Source organism: Furipterus horrens, unplaced genomic scaffold (assembly GCF_987537825.1).
Source record: "Furipterus horrens unplaced genomic scaffold, mFurHor1.1.pri manual_scaffold_7, whole genome shotgun sequence".
NCBI lineage: Eukaryota > Metazoa > Chordata > Mammalia > Chiroptera > Furipteridae > Furipterus > Furipterus horrens.
The window spans coordinates 63,937,814-63,957,015 of record NW_028327177.1 but is presented as its reverse complement, the minus strand read 5'-3'; positions in this window follow the sequence as shown (position 1 = coordinate 63,957,015).

Sequence of the window (19,202 nt, the reverse complement as noted above, 5' to 3'; positions counted from 1 at the left end):
TTCTGTTGTATCAGTTGTGATTTCTCCTCTTTCGTTTCTGATTTTATTTATTTGGGTCCTCTCTCTTTTTTTCTTGATGAGCCTGGTTAAAGGCTTGTCGATTTTGTTTATCTTTTCAAAGAACCAGCTCCTACTTATCTTGATCTTTTGAATTGTTAGTTTAGACTCTATGTCATTTAATTCTGCTCTGATCTTGATGATATCCTTCCTTCTACTTGATCTGGGCTTTGCTTCTTGTTCTTCCTCTAGTTCTTGTAGCTGTAGGGTTAAATTTTTTATTAGAGATTCTTATAGCTTTTTTAGGTAGGCCTGTATTGCTATGAACTTTCCTCTTAGGACTGCTTTCGCTGTATCCCATAGGTATTGGGTTGTTGTGTGTTCATTATCATTATTTTCCAGAAACTTTTTGATTTCTTCCTTGACGTTATTGTTAACCCATTCATTATTTAATAGCATGTTATTCATTCTCCATGAGTTTGAATGTTTTTGACTTTTTTCCTTGAGGTTGATTTTCAATTTTAAGCCATTGTGATCTGAGAAGATGCTTGATATAATTTCAGTTTTCTTGAATTTGTTAAGCCTTGTTTTGTGTACTACCATGTGGTCTATCTTTTAAAATGTTCCATGTGCACCTGAGAAGTATGTATACTTTGCTTCTTAGGGGTGAAAACTTCTATATATATTAACTAAGTCCATTTGATCTAGAGTGTTGTTCAGTGCCTCAATATCTTTGGTGTTTCTTTGCTTCGAAGATCTGTCCAGTGTTGACAATGGGGTGTTAAAGTCCCCTACGATGAGTGTGTTGCTGTCTATATCTTTCTTGGAGTCTTTCAAAATTTTCCTTATATATTTGGGTGCTCCTAAGTTGGGTGCATATATATTCATAAGGGTTATATCTTTTTTTTTTCAGATTTAATGTGTTTTATTGATTGAAATATTACATTTGTGCCAATTTCCCTTCCCTCTGCTCCCCTCCACCCGGTGGCCCCCCTCCCTCCAGTTGTTCCCCCCCTTTTAGATTATGTCCATTAGTTGTGCATACAGTTCCTCCCAACCTCTCTCCATCTATTCCATTCCCTCCTACCTTGATCCCCAATTCCTATATCATCTCCCTCCCTTTCCCCATTCCCCCTCCCTGTTGACCTCCCCCCAATATGCTTCCCGTACCCACAGTTCCTTTTCCACTCTCGTTGCCTATTTAGTTTGCCTTTGTTTCATCTCCCTAGCTTCTGTTTTTTTTTTTTAAACCAGTCCCTTTAACATCTCATATAACAGTGGTTTGGATCTAATGAACTCTTTCAGTTTTATTTTGTCCTGGAAACACTTTCTCTGTCCTTCTATTCTGAATGACAATTTCGCTGGGTAGAGTATTCGTGGTTGTAGGTTTTGGATTTTCATTACTTTGAATGTTTCTTGCCAGTCTCTTCTTGCCTGTAGGGTTTCCCTTGAGAAGTCAGCTGATAGTCTAATTGGGACCCCTTTGTACATAATTCTTTTCTTCTCTCTTGCTGCTTTTAAGATTCTCTCTTTATCTTTAATTTTTGACATTTTGATTATAATGTGTCTTGGAGTGGTTCTCCCTGGGTCCAGTCTCTTGGGAACTCTCCTTGCTTCCTGGACCTGCAAGTCTATTCTCTTCCCTAAGTCTGGGAAGTTCTCCTTTATTATATTTTCACTCAATTTTTCAAGTTCTAGTTCATCTTCCTCATTCTCTGGCAAACCAATGATTCTTATGTTGGGCCTTTTATAGCTGTCCCAGAGGTTTCTGATCCTTTCATTGTTGCTTCCCATTTCCTCTCGCTGCATTGGTTGACTGCTTGTTCCTTCTCCATATTCCAGTTTGTTGAAATGAACTCTGGATTTTATTTCCTTTCCTTCTGTCTCGTATGCGGTTTTGTTCCTTTCGTTATGAAAGTTTTTCGCTTCTTTCATATCTTTTTCCTGCTCTTTTGTGAATTCTGTAAGCCATCTGTTAACAATGGCCCAGAACTGAGCCTCTGACAGGTTTCTTATCTGTTCATCTGTCAGGTTCTCTATCTGCTGTCTGGTGAGTTGTGTCACCGGGATCTCTATAGTTGTCTGCCTCATTTTGACAGATGCGTTTTGTTTTCTTGGGCCAGCTGTCGGGGGCAGTGCCTGTGTACGCGTCACAAATCAGCGACCAGCCGGCGCCTGCCTGTCCGCGACCTATTTCGCAGCCCTGTGGTGCTTTCTTTGGGGGCGGGGGTCCAAGATGGATTCACACAGTTATTCAGCTAGGAGACCGGGATCCGTCCTCCCGCCCCCCTGGGCCTCACTGTTCAAGGCGATGCGGCGGCCGCTCTCCCCAGCGCCGGAGTCGCGCACCGGCAGGGGCTTGGCCGCAGCCGGGATTCCTCGCCGGGGTCGCGCACCGCCTGGGGCTTGACGGATCTGGGATTCCTCGCCGCCCGCCGCTGTCCAGGTGCGACCGCAAACAGCACTGCCCTCTTTAACTCTTACCTGCCCAAATGGCACCGCTGGTTTATAACTTCATATGTTGGACTTCCGTGTAGTTTTATTTTCTGGAATTTCTAGTTATCCTTTGTTTTGAAGTAGTTGTATTCCTCTCTAGTTGTAGAGGGAGACCTAGCGTGTCCGTCTAAGCCTCCATCTTGGCCGGAAGTCAGGGTTATATCTTCTTGATGGATTTTTCCTTTAAGTATTATGAAATGCCTTTCTTTGTCTCTTTTTATGGACTTTGCTGTGAAATCTGTTTTGTCTGATATAAGTATTGCTACCCCGGCTTTTTTTCATGTCCATTTGCTTGAAATATTTTTTTTCATCCCTTTACTTTCAGTCTGTGTAGATCTTTTGTTCTAAGGTGGGTCTCTTGTAGACAGCATATATGTGGGTCATTCTTTCTAATCCATTCAGCTACCCTATGTCTTTTAATTGGAGTGTTTAATCCATTGACATTTAAGGTTATTACAGATAAGTACTTATTCACTGTCATTTTTCCCCTTTGTACTCGTGTTCCTCTCTGTCTCTGTTTCTTCATCTTCTTAAAGCAGACCCTTTAGCATCTCTTGCAATGCTGGTTTGGTGGAGATGTATTCTTTTAGCCTTCTTTTGTCTTGGAAGCTCCTTATTTCACCCTCCATTTTGAATGAGAGCTTTGCTCCGTAGAGTATTCTAGGTTGTAGGCCTTTGTTTTTCATTACTTGGAGTATTTTTTGCCATTCCCTTCCGGCTTGTAGTGTTTCTGCTGAGAAATCTGATGATAGCCTTATTGGAGCTCCCTTGTATGTTATTAGTTGTTTTTCTCTTGCTGCTTTTAGGATTCTCTCTTTGTTTTTCAATGTTGCCATTTTAATTATGATGTGTCTTGAAGTGGGGCTGTTGGGGTTCATCTTCATTGGGACCCTCTGTGCTTCCTGGATTTGCGTGACTCTTTCTCTCCTCATGCTAGAGAAGTTTTCTATCATTAGTTTTTCAAAGAGGTTTTCTATCCCTTGCTCTTCTTTTTCTCCTTCTGAAATTCCTATGATACGGAAATTATTACGTTTCATGTTGTCCTGCAGCTGTCTTAGAACCTCTTCAGTCTTGTTCAGTCTTTTTTCATTTTGTTGCATTGTCTGGGAGTTTTTGTGTAGGTTGTCCTCCAACTCACTGATTCGATCTTCTGCTTCCTCTAGCCTGCTTTTAATTCCTTCTACTGTGTTCTTCAATTCAGAGATCATATTCTTCATTTCCTCCTGGCTCTTATTGATAGCTTCTATGTCATTTTTCATGCTCGTGTAATTCTCAGTGAGTTCCTTGTAGTTTTTCTGGAGTTCCTTGTAGTTTCCCTGGAGTTCTTTGTAGTTTCAGATGAGCTCATTCAGCTTCTCCATAATCCATGTTTTGAATTCTGTATCTGATAGTTTGCTCCCCTCTATTTCATTTAGCACTCTCTCTGGGGATTCTACCTTTTCTTTTGATGGGGGGTTGTTTCTCTGTCTCCCCATTTTTGTGATTCCTATTGTTTGTTGGTGCTTTCTTAGAATGATCTCCTCTTCCTGGATCTGCCTCTGGTAGTGTCAGTTCATGTACCAGACTGGCCCTAGGCAGCCTATTGGAGACTTCCAGTGATCCACTGACTTTGTCTGTCTTCTTTAGTTGTTAATCTACTCAATCTATGATAAGCCATCGGGCTTAAGGACCGTGGATGTGGCAGCTTAGTTCCTGTAGGCAGGGCTTTTATTTCCTCCCAGGCTGATGTCACTTGGAGGGGAATGGTCTGTCTGCTGTACTGGGGTTGAGTCAACACTGGCTGATCCTGGGAGGAGGTTAGTGTAGCTTCCACTTACTCCTCCGCTCTCTTGGATCTCCGTCTGTGTTGTCCTTGATGTTATTTCTTTAATCTGTCTGGTTGTATTTCAGCTACTCTTTGGTGGATCTTTTTCTCTGGTTCGTTGATTGAGAGTCACTCTGCCCACCTTGTCTTGAGATCTTTTGTGGAGGTGCTGCTAAAACCTAATCACACAACCTAGGCAAGAAACCCACATCCTCCAATATGTCCCCCAACTACAATCTCACTATAGGCTACAAATGAGCCTGTATTAATATACTTGTGGAGATATTGGGACTCCCATTTCATCGGAGAAACAAGTAAGAGTTGTTTTAAATGAAGGAAGGGTAATTTTTGAGCGGGAAGTTGATAGAGTAATAATATTAGCAATTGGGATCAAGGTTATGTAAGACAGCAATTAACATTTACACTGTATGTTTGAAAAGGAGGAGAGGGTTACAGTGTGGAGTGAGAAAGTGGAAGTGTATAGTATTAGGATTATATAATCGGTATATGCTATATCATTAGCGTGGGAGGGAGGATAGACACAACAGACATCCAGACAGCTAGAAATTGAAAAAGAGGGCTGGGGAGGTTAGAAGGTAGGAAACAGATTGAGAAAGAATTTTTCAAGAATAAAAATACAGAGTAGAAAATAGCAAGACAGGAAGGGAGAGAGGAAAGAGAGAGAGAATGTAGAGAAGAGAAGGGTAGGAGAAAGAACACAAGAAGAAGGGGAGGAAGAAGAGGGGGGACTGATTTATTATTTTTTAAAAAATTATATATTATAAAGATTAGGAGATTAAAACATGATATAAAATTGCAAGATATAGAGAAAGAGAGAATATATAGAGAGGAATAAGAGATGGGAAAGCAAGAGGATGGGGGAGGGAAAGAATAGAGAGGAGGGAAGGATATCAGGAGGAAGAGGAGATATTAGAGAGGGAAAGATTGAAATTGAAGAGTTGACAGAAGATAGGATGAAGGAGAGAAATACAAGAGGGAGAGAAAGAAGTGAGGGGATGGGGTGGAAAGAGAGAAGGGGTAAGAATGGCAGGGTGAAGGGAGAGGGGGATAGATTAGAATTATAATTTGAATATTAAAAGATTAGAATATAAAGTGGAATAGGGAGAGAGAAAGAAAGAGAGAGAATATTTATAGGGAGAGAAGGAAAATAAAGGCAAGGAATGAAAGAAAAACGAATGTAGATTGAAGGGGGACAAAATAAAGAAAGAAATTTAATAAAATTGAAGGTGCTTAGTGCAGAGAAAGGAGAGAGAGAGATAAAGGGAGAGAACTTAAAATTAAAAATTTAACTGAGAATAGGATGCAGGGGAGACAAGCTAAGGGGAGAGAAGAGAGGGAAGAGGAGGAGAGAAAAGGAGAGAGAATAAGAAAGGACGGGAGGGGCAGTTAGAGAGAGAGTGAGAAATAAAAGAATGAGAGGATTTTAACTCAATTCAACTTTTAGGCACAGTCTCTGGGTATTTTGGTTTGTTTGTTTCTTTGTTTTTCCTTCCTTCTTTCCTGAGTCCGCTCCTATTCAAAATTACATGAGTTTCAAATCTTTTCTGTTTGGCTGGCTGGCTGTGGGAGGGTTCTGTTTGATTCTGGGATTGCTAGTCTTTTATTCGTGGGCCTACCGCCGCTCTGCTGTGAGCTGCGTTCAGTTGTCCCCTCCTGAGGTGCCCTCAGCCCTCCTCAGGCTTGTCCAGCCACTCTCTCCCCCCGTTGGTCCAGCCTCCACCCAACAGCAATCCCCGCCCTGCCTCCAGTCATGTCTCTATTCCCAGGCCACAGCTTCTGTTCTCTTCCCTGTCTATATGCTTGTGCACCTCACCTCTCTCCCTGTCTCAAGATCGTCCCCCCATTTTGCAGGACTCTGGCACAGTCGATCAAAGTGCCGGGCCCAGTGGCACTTTCCTGCCCAGGGCCTCTTCCCTTGTCTGGAGCTCTGCAACAGCTTTCCCGCATGTGCTTTTCTCCTTGCCCCAAAACTGTCTCTATTCTGAGCTACAGCTTCCACTGGCTTCCCTGTCTATAGCCTGCGCGCTCTATCTTTCTTACCGCCCCAGCACCGTTCCTTTGTTCTGTAGGATTCCAGTGTGATTGGTCAGTGCAGTGCTCTCCTATCCAGAAGTTCTCCCCCAGTCTGGAGCTCCGCAGCAGCTTTTCCCTTTGGGCCCCTCTCCCCGCCCTAAAACCGTCTCCACGCCAGAACCACTGCCTCCGCTCTCTTCCCTACTTACACACCCTGCGCATCCTATTTCTCTCCTAGCCCCAAACCCACCTTTTGTTCTGTGGGATTCTAGCGGGTTTTCTCAGTTCTCCCCTTGTCCAGAGTTCCACAGCAGCCTTTCTGTGTGGCCCTTCTCCTTGCCCCAAATCTGTCCCTTTGTTCTGTAGGGCCCTAGCAGGAGTGCTGTGCACATCCGGAGTGCCGAGCTTTCGGTTGGAGGCTGCAGCTGAGGGGGTTTCCCTCTAGACTTAGATCACACAGTTTCTCCCAGTCCTGGTCATTCACTGCTCTCTCCCTCCTCTGGCTTTTTTGGCCAAATCCTCTCCCCAACTCCCTACAAGAATTCACCCATCGGTGTGCCCCTAGCAGGGGGAGTCTCCAAGCAGCTCTCGGTTAGTGAATTCTCCGGTTCAGTACTACAGACGCACCGAATCCCGGAATGAGTCAGCCTGCAGTGTGTGGTAAACCCCTCCACCCCCCTCCACGCTGCTCCCATGCTCTCCTCCCTGTTCACGCTATCGGAGATCCACACTCACTCAGTCACTCCTCTCCGCATTCATTCCTGGAGTCTCTCCCTAAAAGGAGCAAGCTCAGAACACTGTCCCTACTCAGTGGCCATCTTCCCCTCCCAGTCATTGTTAATATACGTTTGCATGACATCAACATAATTCTGCAGCTAAGGAGAGTGGACTGGAATGCACATGTGTGAACAATGACTACTTCACTGTACTAGATAGTAGGGGCAGTAGACACCATTCAGTATGTGTACAATGTGAATATTGCATTCAAAATGATTGGGTGAATCTGCATCAAATTTTGCTTTAAGCTTGAACATTCCTCCACAGAAACTATTGAGATGATTCAGAAGGCTGCAGCTATGGACAACTGATAATTAGAAGTTTCATCATGACAATATGTCCTCTCATGCATCACATTTCATGCAGAGATTTTTGGTGAAACATGAAATCACCCAGGTGACTCAGCTCCCCTACAGCTCAGATTTGGTGCCCTGTGACTTCTGGCTTTTTCCAAAACTAAAATCACCTTTGGAAGGGAAGAGATTTCAGATGGCCGATGAGATTCAGGAAAATACAATGGGGCAGCTGATGGTAATTGAGAGAACTGTGTGAGGTCCCAAGGTGCCTACTTTAAAGGGGACTGAAGGGTCATTGTCCTATGTACCATGTTTCTCGTATCTTGTATCTTCTTCAATAAATGTCTCTATTTTGTATAGTAAATGGATGGCTACTTTGTGAACAGACCTTGTATATGTATATATGCATATATGCATAACTCATATATATAGACACACACACACACACATAGATTATTTCATTGCTTTCTTTTTACTTCAAAGTGGCTACTAGAAAATGTAAAGTTACATGTTTGGCTTGTATTATGGTTCTGTTGGACAGCTGTGGTGTAGTTTAAAGACCATGGGAATTGTCATCTGAGAAGGTGGATGTCAGTTTCAGTCCTGACTTTGCACATAAAAACAACATGGTCTTGGACAAGCACTGAGTTCTCTGAGCCTTACCTTGGTCACTTACAAGAAGATGAGTATACTCATATTTCAGAGTAATTGTGAGAAATGGAAGTAATATAATCAAGCATCCAAATGTGTTCAGAACCTGACAGCTATTATAAACTTTAAAAAAAGATCAAGAAGTCTTCTAACTCCTTCTTATGAAGATATATAAAAAGTTACATATTTTTAATACAAGCACCACATGTCAGCAGAGACATATGGTGCCTTTAAAGTGGAGGATTATGCCTGGGCAAGAGTAAGAAGTTGGGAAAAGGACAATGGCAGCTGCTTTGATGGCAGGATCCTGTCCTCCAACTTGTGTACATCTCTGCTGATTCTCAGTTTCCCTCTGATGTTGGGCTTTTTCAGCTGGTGGATTCTTAAACTTAGGGTAACTCTTGTGCCTCCTTTCATCTCAAAGACCGTAGCCTCTCTTGAAAAACTTCTCTCTAACTTTCAGAATTCTTTCATCTCTATGTTAGGTCCCTTGGCAGGAACATCATGTGTCTTAGGGTCTTTGTGCCAGGACTTTTCCAATGCCCATACTCTTCCCTGGGAGTGATCTCTTGGAGCTGGTCTGCCCATTGCTGCTGGGCTATCAGGCACAACCTTGAGTCCTTTGTGACCTTCATCAGCTTCTGGGCTTCCAGGTCCTCGTCAGGGTCACCTGCCTCAGTATCTCTCCTTGGACCTAGCACTCACATACTGTGCTTTAGCCAACTTGGATTATGTAAAAAATATGTGATTCCATGTTTTTCTACCTGCGTACCTTAGTTTATGTAATTTTTCGGTGCAGAATGTCTAACCTTTCTTTCACCAATTAAATAAACATTTCAAGAAATCATTCCAATATATCCTTCTCCATGATCTTACTTGTTGAGTGATATTTCTCTCCCAGATCTGCATACCATGTTTAATGTTCATCTATTATTCCTCATTATGTCCAGACATTTATCACAATATGTATGTACTTGTCTTACCATTGCTATCAAATTATTATAAAAACCTTAGGGTCTCATGTGGCCCTGTCTTTGTATGGAGGCACATTCAAAAAGTCTCATCTAAAAAAGGGATGAAACGGGATTCCTGACTGGGGTGGCTGCCTGAGCTGCAGCTGGAAGTACACAAAGGTTTTTGGTGACCACAGGCTTCCCCAAAGAGGAGTTGGGAGGAGAGCGGATCTCTGCCTGCTAGCAGAAACAGGACTTGACCAAGTGGCATTGGCGCTGAAGGACAGGAGACAGTGTACTGCTGTGCAAGTGAGGATGTAATTTTCCTTTATATTTTTCTCTTGTGGACTGCAGAGAGGGGTGGAAAGTTTGGGGTGGTAGGACATTCTTGAGGAGAGCAGGCGCAGAGGTGCGCTCCTCCACTACCCAACCCTCCCCTTGGGTTGCACGGGCGCGCATAGGGAAGTGCCGTCATTCACTGGTCCAGGTGCGCGGAGCCGCGAGTCCAGGTGCCCCTTGGGCAAGCCCCAACAAACATAAGATCAGTGCCCCAACGGGCACAGGGAGGGCCCACTGAACAAGCAGAAGACCGTGCGCAGACACCCCTAGCCAGCTCCAGTGGACGCCAGGCCAGAACGCAGACCACTTACTCAGGCTCCACTTGTGCCCGCCCACACAGGTGTGGGAATGGCCAGTGGCTGTGGCATGGGAACAGCGGGCCGCAGTGGCTCACAGACGCTCACTTCCACTGTGCACAAGTGTCGGAGCCCCACCCTAAGAAGCGATAGACCAACTCCCAGAGCATGGCTGGGCAGGACTGAGGCTAGCTCTCAGGCCGCCTTGCATGCGCAAGGGCGCACGAGTGCGGAAGCACCTCAGCAGGCTTCAATAGGTGCCAATCGCTCACTTCCACTGTGCCCAAGTGTCTGGGACCCCGAGGCGCAAGACCAGCTCCCGGAGCACAGCTTGGCATGCCCGAGGCAAGCTCTTGGGCCATGCTTTGTGCACTTTCTTACTATATTCTGCATTTTTCCCTCCTTTTCTTCTATCGTTATTAACATTCAATGTAAATGTCACCTACTGTCTTGCATAGTCTCAACTATTATTAATCTATCATCCCCTCTCTCAAAAATTATTTTTCCTCCCTAAAAACAACTCTTAGCTATTCCTCCTATAGCACAAAAGCTCTAATCTCTCTACATTTATATTAATACTGGCTCATTGGCTGATGATAGCGGGATAGAGGGTGGGGGATATTTTTGAGGGCGTGGGTTTTCTGCCTGGGCTGTGTGTTTATGTTTTTAACAGCATCTCCGCAAAAGAACTCAAGACAAAGTGGACAGAGTGACTCTCAATCAACTAGCCAGAAGAAAGATCCTACCAAAGAGCATCTGAAATATAACCAGACAACATAAACAAATGACATAAAGGGTAACCGAAGAACATCAGGCTCAGGAGATGAAAGAGACTGCACCACTGAAACCCCCAGATCTCCTATAAAGAATCTCATACCACAAAGGTGGGAAATCAAAGCAGACAAACCCCCAAAAACAAAAACAAACAAGAAGAATCCAAGATGGTAAGACGCAGAGACAACCTCTCAATGAAAAGAAAAGAGAAATCCCCAGAAAGAAAGATAGATGAAATAGACATAGCCCAAATGTCAGACACAGAATTCAAAACAATGGTGGTAAAGAAGCTCAATATACTCGACAACCTTAAAAACAACTATGACAAACTCCAAGGAAGTTACAACACCTCCAAGAAAATTACAGGGAACTTGCAGAAAACTACACCAGCACAAGAAAGGACATAGAAACTATTAACAAGAACCAGGAAGAAATGAAGAATGCAATCTCTGAACTGAAAAACTCAGTAGAATCAGTCAAAAGCAGACTAAATGAAGCAGAGGATTGGATTAGTGAATTAGAAGATAATGTAGGGAAAAATTCCCAGACAATACAGCAAAATGAAAAAAGATTAAAAAAATATAAACAAGATGTAAGGGAATTACAGGATAGCATGAGAAGAAATAATATCAAGATCATCGGAATAAAAGAGGGAGAAGAAAAGGAGCATGGAAAAGAAAAACTGATAGGCGAAATAGTGACAAAAAATTTTCCCAACCTGATGAGAGAAAAAGTTGTACAAGTTCAGGAAGCAGAGAGAGTTCCAAAGAACAGGAACCCACCAAAACTCACTTTAAGGCACATCATAATTAAAATGGCAACATTCCAAGACAAAGGGAGAATCCTAAAAGCAGCAAAAGAAAAACAGCAAATAACATACAAGGGAGCTCTGATAAGGCTAGCAACCGATTTCTCAACAGAAACACTACAAGCCAGAAGGGAATGGTCAAAAATATTTCAAGCAATGAAAAACAAAGGCCTACAACCAAGAATACTCTACCCAGCAAGGCTCTCATTCAAAATGGAAGGTGAAATAAGGAGTTTCTTAGACAAAGAAAGACTAAAATAATACAACTTCAGCAAACCAGCATTGCAAGAGATGCTAAGGGGAATGTTCTAAGAAAAAAGAAATAAAAAAAAAAGGACAGGAACAGAGGTACAAAAGGAAATGAATAAATACACATCAATAATAACCTTAAATGTAAATAGATTAAATGATCCAATTAAAACACATAGGGTAACGAAATGAATAAGAAAACAGGACCCACATATTTGCTGTCTACAAGAAACACACCTCAAAACAAAAGATTTACATAGACTGAAAGTAAAAGGGTATAAAAAAATATTCCAAGCAAATGGACCAGAAAAGAAAGCCGTGGTAGCAGCCCTAATATCAGAGAAAACACATTTCAAAGCAAGGGCAATAAAAAGAGACAAAGAAGGACATTTCATAATACTTAAGGGAACAATTCATCAAGAAGATATAATACTGATAAACATAAATGCACCCAACATAGGAGCACCCAAATATGTAAAGCAAATACTTAGAAGACCACAAGAAGGATATTAACAACAGACACTCAGAGTAGGGGACATCAACACTCCATTATCAACAATAGACAGATCATCGAAGCAAAGAAACACCAAAGATATAAGGCATTGAAAAACACACTAAACCACATGGACTTAACTGATATATATAGAACTTTCCACCCCAAAGAAGTAAAATATACATTCTTTTCAATTACACATGGGATATTTTCAAAGATAGACCACATGATAGGACACAAAACAAGCCTCAACAAATTCAAGAAAATTGAAATTATATCAAGCATCTTTTCAGACCACAATGCCTTGAAACTAGAAATCAACCTCAGAAAAAAACCAAAGACACCCAAACTCATGGGGAATGAATAACATGCTATTAAATAATGAATGGGTTAACAATGACATCAAAGAAGAAATCAAGAAATTACTAGAAACTAATGGCAATGAACACACAACAGCTCAAAACCTATGGGACACAGCAAAAGCAGTCCTAAGAGGAAAGTTCATAGCAATACAGGCATATCTGAAAAAGATATAAGAAGCTCAAATAAAAAATCTAACCCTAAAACTACAAGAACTAGAACAACAACAACAAACAAAGCCTAGGGCAAGAAGAAGGAAGGAAATCATCAAGATCAGAGCAGAATTAAATGACATAGAGACTAAACAAACAATCCAAAAGACCAATGAAACTAGAAGATGGTTCTTCAAAAAAATAAACAAAATTGACAAGCCTCTAGCCAGGCTCATCAAGAAAAAAAGTGAGAAGGCCCAAATAAACAAAATCAGAAATGAAGGAGGAGAAATCACGACTGATACCACAGAAATATAAACTATAGTAAGAAATTACTACAAACAATTGTATGGCAAGAAATTTGACAACTTAGAAGAAATGGACAAATTTCTAGAAACATATAACCTTCCAAAACTGAATCAAGAAGAAGTGGGAAGTCTCAACAAACCAATAACAAAGAAGGAAATTGAAACAGTAATCAAAAATTTCCCTGCACACAAAAGCCCTGGACTGGACATTTAGGGAAGAACTAACTCCTACCCTCCTCAAACTACTCCAAAAAATTTAAGAAGATGGAAATATTCCAAACTCTTTCTATGAAGCCAGTATTACCCTAATTACAAAACGAGGTCAAGACACAGTAAAGAAAGAAAACTACAGGCCAATATCACTGATGAGCATAGATGCTAAAGTCCTCAATAAAATATTGGCAAACAGGAATCAGCAATACATCAAAAAGACCATATACCACGATCAAGTGGGATTCATCCCAGGTATGCAAGGATGATTTAATATTCACAAATCAATAAATATAATACATCACCTAAACAAAATGAAAGACAAAAATCACATGACCATATCAATAAATGCAGAAAAAGCATTTGATAAAGTGCAACACCCATTTTTGATGAACACTCAGCACAATGGGAGTAGGGGGAGCATACCTTAACATAATTAAGGCTATATATGAGAAGCCTGAAGCCAACATCATACTCAATGGAAAAAAACTGAAAGCATTCCCCCTGAAATCAGGAACAAGACAAGGCTGTCCACTCTCTCTGCTCCTATTCAACATAGTGTTGGAAGTCCTAGCCACAGCAATCAGACAATGAAAAAGAAATAAAAGGCATCCAAATTGGGAAAGGAGAAGTAAAACTATCATTATTTGCAAATGACATGATAGTATACCTAGAAAACCCTATAAACTCCACTAAAAGACTACTCGATATAATAAGTGAATTTGTCAAAATAGCAGGGTACAAAATAAATATACAGAAATATAAGGCATTTCTGTACACAAACAATAAAATATCAGAGACAGAGACAAAAAAAAAGTAAATACCACTTACTTTAGCAACAAGAAAAATAAAGTACCTAGGAGTAAACTTAACCAAAGAGATATAAGACCTGTACTCTGAAAATTATGTAACATTGAAGAAAGAAATTAAGGAAGATACAAATAAATGGAAGCAAATACCATGTTCCTGGATGGGAAGAATCAATATCATCAAAATGGCCATACTATCCAAAGCAATTTACAGATTCAATGCAATCCCTATTAAAATACCAATGACATATTTCACAGACCTAGAACAAATACTCCATAAATTCATATGGAACCAAAAAAGACCCCGAATAGCAAAAGCAATCTTGAGACAGAAGAACACAGCAGGAGAAATCACAACACCAGATATCAAACAATACTACAAAGCCACTGTGATCAAAACAGTCTGGTACTGGCATAAGAACCGACATATAGATCAGTGGAACAGAATAGAGATTCCAGAAATAAACCAAGGCCTCTATGGTCAACTAATATTTGATAAAGGAGGAAGGAACATAAAATGGAGTGAGAAGAGCCTCTTTAACAAACGGTGCTGGGAGAATTGGACAGGGACTTGCAAAAAAATGAAACTAGACCACCAACTTACACCACACACAAGAATAAACTCAAGATGGATCAAAGACTTAAATGTAAGCCGTGACACCATAAAAGTCCTAGAGGAAAACATAGGCAGGAAAATTTCAGATATCTCACGTAACAATATCTTCACGGATACATCTCTTAAGGCAAGAGAAATAAAGGAAAAAATAAACAAATGGGACTACATCAAACTGAAGAGTTTCTGCTCAGCAAAAAAAAAAAAAAAAAAAAAAAACATCAGCAAGATGAAAAGGAAACAAACCATATGGGAAAACATATTTTCCAATGACATCACAGACAGGGGACTGAACTCCAAAATATATAAAGAGCTTATACAACTCAACATCAAGAAAACAAACAACCCAATTAAAAAATGGGTAAAGGAACTGAACAAACACTTCTCCGAAGAGGACATACAGAAGGTCCATAGGCACATGAAAAAATGCTCAACATTATTAGCCATCAGGGAGATGCAAATAAAAACCACAATGAGACACCATTTTACACAAGTCAGAATGGCCATCATCAACAAATTAACAAACAATAAGTTCTGGTGAAAATGTGGAGAAACGGGAATTCTACTGCATTGTTGGTGGGAATGCAGACTAGTGCAGCCACTATGGAAAACAGTATGGAATTTCCTCAAAAAACTAAAAATGAAACTGCCTTTTGAACCAGCGATTCCACTAATAGGATTATACTTGAAAAATCCTAAAACCCTAATTCAAAAGAACTTATGCACCCCTATGTTCATAGCAGCCCTGTTTACAATAGCTAAGTACTGGAAACAGCCTAAGTTCCCATCTGTAGATGAGTGGATCAAAAAACAGTGGTACATTTACACAATGTAATACTATGTAGTAGAAAGAAAGGAGATACTCCTGCCATTTGCGACAACATGGATGGAACTAGAGAGAATTATGCTTAGTGAAATAAGCCAGGCAAAGAAAGCAAAATATTATATGATATCACCTAATACAGGAAACTAAAGAACTACAGAGACAAACAAACTAAATAGGACAAAGAGCAGAATAGCAGTCAATATGGGGGAGAAGGGAGGGAGACAAGGTGGATAAGTAAGGGAAGGGTTTAGTCAAAGAACGTGTATAAATGACTCATGGACATGGATAACGGGGAGAAATATGATTGTGGGAGAAGGGGTGGGCTGTGTGGGGGAGAGAAATGGGGAAAAAATGGGAGAACTGTAATTGAAAAACCAAAAAACAAACAAACAAAGTCTCATCTAAAATTCAGAAAAAACTGAGAAGTATTCCCAGTATTTACATATGTCTCCTAAGAATATTAAAGAAGGTCTAGTTCACAACCTATAAAAACCTGTTTTCTCAGACTCCTGGCCAAGATAGAGGCCTAAACTGACACACTTTGTCTCCCTCCACAACTAAGAAGGAATACATCTTCCACAAAACCAGAAATAACTAGAAGCTCCAGAAAATAAAGCTACATGGAAGTCAGACATATGAAGTTATAAACAAGTGAGTGGTGCTCATCTGGAAGGGTAGGAGTGGTGAAGCCAGGGTTGAGAGGTCAAGCTGTGCTGGTGGCAGCTGCTGCAGCTATGGCAGTGGGACAGCAGTAAGCATAGACACCTGTATTTAAAATGAGGTTAAAAACACCTGGGGAGCACCCCTCGTTGCAGACCAGACCCATCAGCCTGTGATTTCAATGCTGGGGAAGGCAGATCCCCATGCCTTGGACTGTGAAGGCCAGAGGCAGAGGGGAGTGGGGATGGAGGAAGAAGCTCCCAGTCTCTCAGCAGAGAGTAAATGGGAAGAATCCATCTTGGACCCCCACCCCCACATGAAACGCCACAACGTGGTGAGAAGGGTCGCCTGGTAGTGATGAGTACACAGGGCTCCACCCGCTATAGCATAGGAGGTGTGACAGCCCCGCTCAGGAAGCAAAGGTAAACACAAAACTGTCAGGATGGTAGGGATCATGATAGAGATTCCAGTGACACAGCTCACCAGCCAGCAAATATCTGATCTAATGGACTGGCAGATAAGAAATCTTTCTGAGGCACAGTTCAGAGCTTTGGTTATAAGAATGAGTAAAGATCTGACAACAGATCTTAAATAAGACCGGGAAGGAATGAATGCTGTCCTGCTGAAATGAACAAAAACACATACGGAATAAATGGTGAGGGAAAGAAACCCAAAGATCAAATCAACAAATCAGAACATAGAGAAAGAACTAACAGTCAACCAGTGCAGAAACAGGAAACAAAAAGCGAGGAAAATGAGGAGGGGCTCAGAAACCTATGGGACAGCTATAAGCAAGCCAACATCTGAATCATAGGGTTGCCAGAAGGTGAAGAAGAAGACCTAGAAATTGAAAAATTATGTGAAAAAATAATGAAGCAGAACTTCCCTAACTTGGGAAAGGAAATAGACTTACAGGTCCAAGAAGCACAGAGAGTTCCATATAAAGTGGACCAAGGGAGAACCACTCCAAGACACGTTATAATCAAAATGTCAAAGATTAAGGATAGAGAGAGAATCTTATAAGCAGCAAGAGAGAATATGAGAACTATGTACAAAGGGGTCCCAATAAGACTTTTAGCTGATTTCCCAAAAGAAACTGCAGGCAAGAAGGGACTGGAAAGAAATATTAAAAGTAATGAAAAGCAAAAACCTACAAAAGCTGACATTCAGAATAGAAGGGCAGAGAAAGTGCTTCCAGGACAAAGTAAAACTGAAGGAGTTCATCAGATCCAAACCACTGTTATATGAGATATTAAAGGGACTTGTTTAGAAGGAGGATCAAAACTATGAACATTAAAATGAAAACTGTATCACAACAACCAACAACAGAAGCTAGGGAATTGAAACAAAGGCAAACTAAGTAAGCAATGAGAGTGGGAAGAGAATTATGGGTATGGGGAACATATTGGGGGGAGGATAGCTGGGAGGGGGAAGGGGGAAAGTGAGGGAGATGGTACAGGAATTAAGAAGCATAGTAGGAGGGTGTGGAGTAGATAGGAAGATGTTGAGAACTATACACACAACCAATGGGCATGGACTAAGAGAGGGGGCACAACTGGAGGGTGGGGGTCACTGGGTGGAGGGGAACAAAGGGAGAAGAAATTCGGACAATTGTAACAGCATAATCAATAAAGCATACTAAAACAAACAAACAAACAAAAAACTCTTTTCTCTCCTTTCCAGTTTTTTGTGTCATTGAAATCTCTTATATGTCAATCCTCCCAAACTTTCTTTGAGTAACCTGTTTTATCGCTTTTTTAATCCTCCAGTTTTTAGTCCTTTATTATGCAAATGTACTCAAACATTTTCACTTTGGGGAAAATATTTGTCTGCTCAAACTATTACCTGGTTTATTTCTAACAAAGAAAAACTCTCATACTGGTTCATCATGACAAAATAGTTTTCCTCTTATCATTATGACCTGTGTCTAGATATATCCTCCCAGTTTTGTGTTACAAAGGCCTAGAATCAGCCAAGTAAAAAGTAAATTCTCATTAGACACTGGAATCAAAGAAAAATTTCTTATAAGGGAATACCTGAGAATACTGATAGGAAAAACTATGGTCAGTATCACATGTATCAGTCCCTATTGGTCAAAGATTTTGTGGTCTTTTTTAATATTTCATTCCTTATTGCAACTAACACAGAAACTTACACCTACTAAATGCTCATTAAATATGTTTTAAATAAATCTTAGGACTTACCAGATTTTATTTAGAACCATCTGGGAAGGTTGGTTCTGTTTAAGTTCTCTCTATCTGTGATTATTTATTATGTAACTCTGTGCCCTTAAGATTCATAGTTATGCATTATTTTATGTATTCCAAAGGATGTGTGGGATGAAAGAAAACATAAAAATCCAACAGGATAGTTATAATAGTCACACTGTCCTACTCAAGTGCATTGCATAAAATGAACCATGGCAGCCAAAGAGCAAACATATGCTCTATTAGGAGAAACTGCATCATTACCTAGACCATTCTTATTTTATAGTTTCAGAGTCAGGATGTACACAGCACTTCTCTAGTCCTGTTAGATTTCCACTGCTATTTTGGTTACACTATTTTTCTGTGTTTTTCTAAAGATACAATAGTCAGGAAATAGTCTTTCATGTTATATACACATATATAAGTGTCCTTTCTTTCTTGAGTATAGAAAAATATGTTTCTTAACCCCTTTGTATGATTTTCCTCTTCTGTCTATGGATTCCTGCAATTTTGAAGTTCATCATATTCTATTCAAAGTCCCATTTTATTTAGGCTATTACAAGTATTTTAGGTATATTACTGTAATGCATATTCTTAGAAACTCCACTGTCCTCTCATTCAGTGACCACAAACATCTTCCCAGAATCTTCTTCTCTGACTAGTATCTTGCTGAGACCAGAAGACTAAACGTAAAACCTCCTCCTTTGGCTACTCTCACTTCCAGCAAACTGAAGGGAGTTCACACTACAGAGTACTAAGAAATACCAGGCTTAGATTGATTTGCTCATTTATTTATACATTACCCTATTGGACATCTCATCTATGTAAGTCATATTAGATTTTTGTGTGTATGTGTAAATGTGCAGCATACAGTTTGAGAACCAAATTTAAAAATAGTGACTATTGCATAAACTAGAAGAAAAGTGATAGAAATCAAGATACCTTTTGTAATGCAATAATATACAGCCATCACCATTTTCAACTATCAACTTTATCTCTGAATTGCATTTTCTCTGAATCAATTGTGTGTAAATTCTATCTCAGCCACATTATGAGCTTCAGGAGGACAGACATTCATTTACAAATATTT